Source organism: Vicia villosa, unplaced genomic scaffold, assembly GCF_029867415.1.
Source record: "Vicia villosa cultivar HV-30 ecotype Madison, WI unplaced genomic scaffold, Vvil1.0 ctg.000879F_1_1, whole genome shotgun sequence".
In the NCBI taxonomy this organism is placed as follows: Eukaryota; Viridiplantae; Streptophyta; class Magnoliopsida; order Fabales; family Fabaceae; genus Vicia; species Vicia villosa.
The window spans coordinates 197,301-207,684 of record NW_026705396.1 but is presented as its reverse complement, the minus strand read 5'-3'; positions in this window follow the sequence as shown (position 1 = coordinate 207,684).

The following is a 10,384-nucleotide window of genomic DNA, read 5'->3' as shown; positions in this document are numbered from 1 at the left end:
ATGGAATGGTGAATGTTAATCAGCATGGGATCTTCTGTGTACTTCTCAAAAAGTTGCTGCTTCAGAAGTATCAAGTGTCTCCAGAAGAAATAGGTCTACAAGAAGTTGTTGCTTTAGATCAGAAAACAAAGTCTACATCAAATGCAAGTTGTTGCTTCAAGATCAGATGTCAAGATATGTTCGTCAGATGAGTTATTACTCGTTACTTTGATGACATAGTCAAGATCAGCTGATATTGATCAGAAATACAAACTAGTTATCATGATTCTATGTTCTGATATCAAGATGTGTTCCTCATATACGTTGTTGCATTAATATCTGAAGACATTGTTCTATTCTGAAAGACTCTAACACTATTGCTCATAATGTGATATGGTTTCTTTCTCACTCCTCAAATCAGTTATATTACTTCAAATACAGATTTGTTTTAAGAAGTCCCGCGTCGTTCTTCAGAAAAGTTGCTGTTAATATTTCTGAATGACAAAGTTTTGTTCATATTGGCTCTGATGTTTTCATGCTATTCCAACAAAGTAGTTTATGAACTACTCATCAGATAAATACTAAGAAGAACAAAGAAAAGAAAGTGATCTCATCCAAGTTCACTACTTCAGATCATAAGTACATCATATAAAGATAAGATCAAGAAACTTTCTTTAGAAGATTCAGTATAACGGTATGCTTGAACTACTCCACTATTACCAAGACGTTCGTACGATTTAAAAGTTGTCTTCTATGCCATCATGTAAAAGCTGCAAGGTACATGCTAAGGAAGTAACATTTTATACTATCCAACATCTACACTTGATTCTATCCGTCGGAAAGTAACCGTTGTCTTCTAGAAAAGACTCTTCTATCCTTACAACATCTCTTTCTCTGAAGACTATAAATGAAGATCAAGACTTCAGAAGAAAAAGTGCTGGAAAACAGCCAAGACTTATTGCTTAATGTCAAATGCTGGTTGCTATTACGAAATCCAAAAATACGCTCACAAATGCTAAAGCATGCTACTACTCAATGCGAAGAATCCAAATCTCAATCAAAGCAAAGCAAAAGTTGTGCAACATTACGAACGCTGAAGCTGAAGAGGAAAAAGAAAGAAGAGAAAGAAGATTACTACAAGATGCTACCCAATATTTATCATATACATCTTTGTAGAAACATGTAAAAGCAATGAGTGTTTGCTCATATCTTGCTCGTGTTGTATTTATACTTAAACATTTGTGTAATCTGCTTTATAAAAGCAATCTTGTAAAGAAAAACATTAATCAATTTCTATTGATTCCTTGAGTGACTATTCTTAGTTTGTATACTCAAGAAGACTTTAACAGTTTGTCATCGTGGGAAATCTTCTTTAGGGGACCAATTGGGTCAAAATTCCTAAAGGAGTCGTTGATCGTTATATCTCTTAGGGTCTGTTTGGTTCAAATGAGGGGGAGGGGAGAGGAGGGATTTTAATGGATGGAAAGGGAAGGGGGGAGGGATTTTTATTAATTGTATGTATGTTTGGTTCAAATGAGGGGGGAGGGGAGAGAAGAGATTTTGGGTAAAAATGTGTTTGGTTCACGAGGGGAGGGGAGGGATTTTGGTAATAATTTACATTTTTATCCTTATGATTTTATATAACTGACATGATATTCAAAGGTGAAATTTTCATAAATAATTTTTTGAAAATAATATTTGAAATATTGAGTGATTAAAAATTTATAACTTACCACATAATATTAAAAAAAATTGAATACACTTAATACATATTATAACTTTCGGCGCAAAATTATCTATATCTTGATAACAACTTTTGAATACATAAAATAATTTATTGTTATATATATATATATATAAACAAAATAAATGAATGGTTTAAAATTTTATATAAAATATATAATAGAATATATAATAAAATTAGAAAAAATTATTATAAATAAACATAAAGTGTGATTTGGAGGGATTTTGCTCCCCTCCCCAACTCTCCCCTCCAAAAAATTGAACCAAACATAATTTATTATAAACATTCCCTCCCCTCCCCTCCCCTCCCCTCCATTTACCTCGAACCAAACACACCCTTAGGGGTCCAGTTGGGTCAAAATCCTTAAGGGATCACTAACAAAAATGACCAATGTTTGGTTGTTAGTCATTGGCAGTTGGCCCGTGCAATTGTAATCATTTCTATGATTAGTGGATTAAGTCATTTTCTAAGGCAAAATCACATTGGCGGGTGGACAAGACTAACCTTTTCTAAGGGGAACCTGGATAAATGAATATGTCATCTTTCTCTTTATTGCATTCATTATTGTTTCTCTCATATGAACAATCTTTTTAAAGGGAAACGTTTTGAAAACCCAATCCAACCCCCCCCCCCCCTTTATTGTATTTTTCTCTACCTTCAAGGAGGAGTTGTTAAGTCATATGAATATTACTCTTTCCCAACTACACTCGTCAGTCTGGGCCTTCGCTAAAGTCTTCCAATACCGGTGTGAGTATCAGGGTAAAGAATCGCTCCTTAGTATCTTTTTAAGTTGGTTTGTGCGTCACACACTTCCAAGGATCCCCACTGTGGGTAGGGATGGAAATAAATCAGGCATGAGACAGAGCTATGATAAACTTTTAAGGAATGAGTCTGACCTATGGCCTATTATGGTATGTTTATTGGCCTAACCTGCCTTTTTAAAAGTTTGGTCTGGCCGGAAAGGCTATTTAAAAGCATGTTTCATATTAAATCCTTTAAATAGTTTATTTTTTATATATATTTTTTAATAGACAACATGGATTTTACTTACTATTTAGCTTATTTTATAATAGATATTCATATATAGGTTGGTCTATCAGGCTTCATGTGCTTTTTTAATAGTCTAAATGTAACACCCCATAAAATTCTTTATTTAATTTAATTAATTTTTTTATTAAATATTAGAATTAAATGGAATTATTTGAGATTAGGGATGAAATAAGGCTAATGGGCCAGTGTTGTAAGTAGCAGTTGGGGGGTGTATCAGTTGCAAAGCCCTTTTTCTAAAATAAAGTTATATTTTCATAAAAAATGGAAAAGAGGAGTATTTTGGTGAAAAAAAAAAGAACCAAAAGGGAGAAGAGAAGATTGAACGTGAAATTGGGAGAAGAGCAAGTGCGAAGAGAAAGAGCATCCAAGAATTCGACATCGAGGTAAGGGGGGATTCTTCTCATTAACCTCTATTATGGGTTGTATGAATGATTCGATGGAATTTGTATGTTAGGATTTCGAATTGGATTATATGTCGGGTTTGGGGTTTTGGGATTTATAGAACCTTGATTCAATTTAGGTTGTGAATGATGATTGGTGATGAATAATGATGTTAAACATGATTAGAAGTAGGTGTAAACGTGCAATTTATGTCGTATGTGTGGTTTATTTTTCTGAAATTCGTACTGGTATGATTGAGAGTATTTGGGAGGCATAGCATACTGTTTTCTGCAGGTTGGGGTTTCTGAAATCACCGGTTCGCGCCGCGTGCACAGGGTGGCGCCGCGAACAGGTGGGCAGAATGTCAGGATGTTTTGATACGCACAGGTCGCGCCGCGTACCTGTGTTGGCGCCGCGAAGGCGTAACTTTTTCCTCGCGTCGCGCCGCGTGTAGGTGTTGGCGTCGCGAAGGCGTAACTTTTTCCTCGTTTCGCGCCGCGTGTGGATGTTGGCGCCGCGTGCTGTGCTGTTTGGGATTTTTGTTAAAGTTTAACGATGTATAACTTTTAACTGTTAGTCTGTTTGAAGTGCCGTTTCGAACATAGTGAGACTAATTCAGTGAGATATGCAATAAAACAGTGTTTGAGTTGTGACTCGAATTTAATTTAAACACTTGATTTAATTGGTTGTGGTGGATTATATTGTTATTGCATTGGTTGATGATTATGACTGTTCAGTTGTTTGGTGTTGATGATTAGCATGCGGTATGTGATGCATGCATTTCATAATCATGTTGTGGGCTGTATCCCTTATGGTGGTGGGACAGCGGTAGCTGATTCCCATTGTGTGGAATTGGTGAGAGAAGTAGCCGAATCTTTATGGTGGTGGATCGGTGAGATGGGTTATCCCATGTTTGGTACCACATGCATTTAGTTGCATTGCATTAGGTTGATGTGTATAATTGTAACATGAATGGAAGTTGTCCAATGTTATGATTTGTGTGTATTTTGGTATGAATGTTGCTATATTATCTGAATATAATTGATTTGGGTGAATAATGTATGGATGAAGTTGTATTGTTTATATACCTATAACATTTGTTAATGCGAATGAAACTCACCCTTACTGTTGTTATTTTTCAGATTGAGGAGTAGCTTGTGTACTTGGTGAGGATTAGCTCGTCAAGTAGTTCGTTAGAGTCAGTTGGGTCAGTGTCATGCTCTGGTCGTGTAACACCGGGAACGTTATTTTAGAATTGGCTGATAAACTTCTGTTTTGTTTATGGTTTATGGTTGAATTATGAGTCTTCGACTCCCGATGTTTGATTATTCAGTTGTTAAGAATATTCCGCTGTGTTAACATGCTACCTGAATAATTTTTGGTTTATCGTTCCTTTATGGCATGACATGAATATTGTTTATTTTGTTGGCGTTGTAATACTCTTCTTCATGTTTTACTCTGATTTTAATGTTAATTTCCGCGGGGTTTAGAAGGGTGTTACACTAAATATAGCCTATTTAATAAAATATAACTTTATAGGTGAGGGCAGGTCATACATAGATAGGTTAGGCTATAGGCCCCTGTAGGCCGATCTGACTTATCCCATCCCAAACCGTGGGCAGGGGATGATTTCATTTTGTAAGGCATTTAAGATGTTTGACGTTTGGATGGACAGTTGGAAGAACATTAAAGATCGCTTTATATTGGCCACAAATCAAACTCTAAAGGCCCACTCAATATTATGCATGGTCCCTGAGGGAGAGCCTATTTTGAATGGCATCTCTTCCTCGACGTCAGCCAAGTGTAAAGAGGATGTCCAAAAATACTGGTTCTTGAACAATTTTAGTCAAGAGTCACACGACTATGTCGTCCCTTCTAAAAATTTGACCCTGAAAGAGATGTTAACGAAGGAAGATTCGGTTACCTTTCGGGAGCATCTAGATTTCGAAGAAGGTAGAGGTCCCAAAGATCTGGGGCCTTCCATACAAGAAAGGAGTCTTATCAACACCTGAGCAATAGTAGACATTGCTGACACCCAGTAAAGGAAAGAACTCTTGGGTGAGGAGAGTAAAAATGTTTTATACTCACTTTTGATATTTCTTAGATGTCTACTAACTATTTGTTCTTTGTGCAGATACCATGGCGTATTTTAGGAGATTTTTCCATCTAAAAAAGGATAGGATGATGGTTGTTGTGCTCTAGACCCTTATGCCTACTCTAGTCCCTACTCAAGAGAGGCAGTGGCGGACCATCCTTACGCAAATGTCGAGTTCTTGTCCACTGGTCAATACTAGTCGACTTCCTCTAAATAGGGTAAAAAGCATAGTAAGAGGTCCAATTATCAGTCTTCTTTGATGGTAGTGGAAATAAAAAGAGGGGTTCGAGATAAAAATCCTTCTAATAAAGAATATCAAGATAAGAATCTAAATCTTTTAGCTCTGGCGCTCTGGGGATGACTCTTACTTCTCTTCAAGTGACTCCTGCTAAGTTTCCAACCATTCTCCCTTCTTATGTGCCTCGTATTTCACAATAAGTATAGGCATGTGTCGTTTAGAAGAGTTACGCTTACATCAAAAGTCTCTTCAACAGTAACAAACTAGAGTTGACAGAGGAGATCACCTTTCACATTTTTCGTGGTGCTTCCTTAATGACTCTGGCATTTTGTGGCTAGGAGAAATACTTTCTCAAGTTAACTCTTTCAAAGAGAACGAGCAATAGAAAATTATGTATGAAGTTGTTTTCTGTGAGAGGACTTCCTTTAAAAAATAGTACTCAGGGTTTAGAAGTAGGTGGATAAACTATAGAAGGATGCGAAGAACCTATAGAAGGAGGTGGAGATGTTGACTTATCTCCAAAAGGAATTGGATGCCATAATACTCCTTGTGACTTGCCTTCCAAGGTGACCAGCATGTAGAGGTATTTGGATGATGATGAAAAGGCCCTTAAAAATGAGAATACTATTTAGGAGACTTTGTCCTCACATGTTACTCTACCTAGGAGGCTTTGGAGAAGGAGAATGAGTCTCATAGGGAGCAGGTAGAGGCGCTGAAAAAGGAATGTGATAATGTTGTTAATGATGATATCAAGGGATACTTTAATGCTTTCATGGACACCTGCGGCCAAGTTGAGGTATTGTGCCAAGGCATTCAAATTCATCAAGAGAAAATGAACCCAAAGAAGAAGGTTGTTGATGGAGATATTGTCAGTGATCATGAGGAAACTGGAGAGGAAGAGAGCCCAAGGAGGAAGTGGAGTGATCAGTAATCTTTGGTCTCGTTGGGGCTTTGTTATTTAATTTGAACAAGATTTTATTTGATAATGATGTATTTGTTTCTCCTTGTCTAGTGTATAGCACCATTTTTTGAATTCCATTGCTTAATTTCTGATGACTTGGTTTTTTCGTTAATCCTTATGCAATTTTGTTTCATCGCTTTATTCACCTGCAGTTTTGTTTCATCTATTTATCCGCCTTCGATTTTGTCCATCGCTTTCTTTTTGTTTGTGGATTGTTTGTTCTTACATGTGCCTTTGTCGAGATTTAGCATAAGTTTTGACGTAGGCGAGGACCATGCCTAGCCAAAGTTCGGATTCTCTTCTATGCCTCCAAGTTAGAGCCTAGTTTGGGTTTGACATATCAGGAGCTCCACCACCTACACTTTTGAGCGGATAGCTACCAAGATGGAAGTGTTTCAGGTATGGCTTAGTGAGCCATATTTGTCTGTGTACCCTGCTTTGTTTTAAAATAAAACAATAGAATTAAAAAAAAGCATTGTATTATTCATCTTAAAGTATTACATGAGAGTATAAGTATTTATAATCTCTGAATGAACTTTGGATTACTTAGTTCTAATATTGTTTACGCTACGTAATGTTCCACATCCTCAGGATGAATTCTCTAGTCAAAGTCCATAGAGTGTAGGCTCCACTTCCTTTGTTGGTCTTGATCATGTACACTGTAACATCCGAGGTCGAAGAGGGCGTAGAGTGGTCACTGGTGCCGAATTTACATCGGAATGAGAGGGATCCTGAGCCTGTGCAGGGAAGGGACTACATGGTTGAAGGAAGGCTTATACGAATTGATTGGTACTACCTATACCAACAAGATGCATCTTATTTTCAGTAGCCTAACAAATAAGAACTCCCTAATTAAGGAGGCTTGACTTGAAGAAGTATTTAGATGGATGACCTTTTGGAAAGTTTCCTAGAAAGCGTGTGCGTGAGGATAAAGCACGATGAAAAGATATTTGTTGGTTTGTGGGGTCAATCGGTAATCCTGAAAGTAGTCTGGGGAGTTACAAATGGTATTAGAGAGACCTCTCCTTGTACGATGTGGTTCGAGAACAAACCACGCAGAAGCTCGTGGGCATGTAACACCCGAGGCCGAAGAAGGCGGATATTTGTTGTCGATGTCAAATTTGCATCGGAATGAGAGGGATCCTAAGGCTGTGCAGGGAAGGGACTTCATGGTTTAAATAAGGCCTATAAGGATTGATTGGTACTATCTATACCAATAAAATGCATCTTCTTTTTGTTAGCCTAACAAATAAGAACTCCATAGTTAAGAAGGCTTGACTCAGAATATTATTTGGATGGGTGGCTTTCTGGATGGTTTCTCGGAAAGCGTGTGAATTGTTACACCGCAGTTTAAAATTATGTGGTTTATAATATTTACCTATGAATATTGTATAATTATTGTGTTTATTAGATTATTGGTGAGAATGTAAGACCTTGGGTTAGAACATATATTAGAATAATTAAAATAATAAGAAAAATAGAATATTAGAATGAGTAGAGATGTTGAGGGAATTGAGGATATTTCTTAATAATAAAAAAGGGGAAATAGGGAAAAGAGATATAATTTTGTTTATACATGAAATTGAGAAGAGGAGAAGAGTGTTAGAGCAATAGGAGACTTAAGGAAAACAATCCATCCTTAGAGCTTGGGAATCAAAATTCCTAAAATAACAAGGTAGTGGTGGGTAATTGCTTTCAATTATGATTGGTATAAGGGGAAGGTAGATTAAGGTTTAATCTTCTTTGTGTTATGATGAATTGTTGATGAAATTATGGTTATAATTTTGTTTTCATATGCCATGATATGAATTGATATTGTGTGTGATGTGTGTTGTGATTATGTCCTTGAAATCAAGTGAATCTATGAAAATTGATAGAATATTGAGTGAATGAGAGCATGAATCTAAGTAGTTAAATCATGAAAAAATTAACAGATAGATCTTAATTACCATAATATACGTATTGCTCTTGTTAGACAACTTATATCGATGATTTTGAATGAAATTTGGACTGGTTTGGGGGTTGAATATGAGGTTTGGGTCAAAATCCCGTAGCATTGAAAAACTAGAATTTTTGGAAAATTATGTCGGACCAATCGATTACTCCATGATGAAAATCGATTGCTCCATTGAAAAACTAGAATTTTTGGAAAAATATGCAGAACTAATCGATTGTTGGATAATGCAAATCGATTGCTCCTTAAAAAAATTACATAACAATAGCGTCAACAAATCGATTGTTATATGATACAAATTGATTTCTCTTTTGAAAAATTATGTAATAGTAGTGTCAACCAATCATTACTCCATGATGCAAATCGATTGCTATAGTATTCTGATCCATCTAATGTTTTGATCATAACTTTTGATCTGTATGTCCAAATGACGTCTCGTTCAAATCGTTAGAAATTTAACGCACTGAACTATAACATGATATTGATAGCGAATTGTTTGAGTATTATCTCTATGTATAATATGTTTGTGAAGTTGATTATTCATATGCTACGTTGATGAGTTATTGCACTGTTGTGATAATATTGTGTTATGATCACTTGTTATGATGATGAAGATTGATGTTGTCATTGTGGTGCTGATGTTAAAGATTTCATTTCTGCATGTTGTAAATTATGCATTCATGTTGTCATAACTTCAGTCCTAATTATGTTTTGGCCTTGATTCTATAGTGGTTTGAGTGCAAGTAGCTAATTCTTCCTATGGTGGGAAATTAGTGAAGTGTTACCTACGATTGTGGTAACGATTATTGTTGTGATTCGGTTCAAGAGTGAACCAAGTCCTATGGTGGCGGATCTTGTATCCTATGGTGGTGGAACAGGGAGCGAAATGTACCTTTGCGTTCATAAATTGGTACCACATGCATTGATTTAGTGTTTTTGCATTGCATTTTATATGGCATTGCATAATTTTGTCGGTGCTATATGACATGGTGATACTTGTATTTGTTATGTGATATATGTGAGCCTTGCGATGGAAGTTGTATATGAGCTACTTATGATGTTTGGGGTGTAAGTTATGATGTGTGTTGTTGACTTGTTACTTATAATTATTGCAATATATTATTTCTTATGTCTTTTATAATTGATTATGATTACTCACCCCTTCTGTTTGAATGTTGCCTCTACGTGGATAACATGCAGATACTCAAGGGTAGCTTTCGTGGAAGTAAGTGGAAGCTAGTTGTGGAAACATTCTTTTGTTTTCATTTTCGTAGTGGTTTCTACTCTAATAATGTAACATCGGGTTAGGTTGACGTTTGAATTTCCTAAACTACTATGTTGTTTACTTTGGAAACAAATTGTTGAGCTATATTTAAGATGTTTTGAGTTGGATATTAATAATACCGCTATTGAGTGTAGCGCGCGAAAACGACCCCCTCACGCTCTTTCCTCTTTATATTCTTTTTCGGAAAGGGGGGACAGTTTGCTTTTCCTTTTATTTCGTTTGGAAGGAACACAGTTTACGTTACAGGGAACTTTTAATTTATCCTACGAGGAGGAAGGGAAAAAAATATAAACAGACCCTAGGTTTTGGTAGGTGTAGGGAGCACCTGAGAGATCGAAGGATCGGGAGGTCGGTTATGCAGAGGGAAGGTATTAGCACCCTAAGTATCTGTAATATTCTATGGGAGCCCTTCTTGTGTTTATTCTTCTTTTACTATTTGGATTATGCTACTTGTTGTTTACTTGGAAAGTTTCTCCTTTGTGTGAGTAGAGAGAGTGAAAATTGTTTGAAAAGATGGGAGACCTAAATAGGTTTTTTGGTTTTGTTTGCTCGCAAAGACTCTTGCAAATCTCATGCCTACATATCCCTAGAGGAAGTTAGAGCAACTGTAGTTTGGGGAACTAGTAGACAATGATTGAATTTTTGGTGTCTTGTTCAAAGCTCAAGATTGAAGCTAAAAGTTTGATTTATAGTAAGA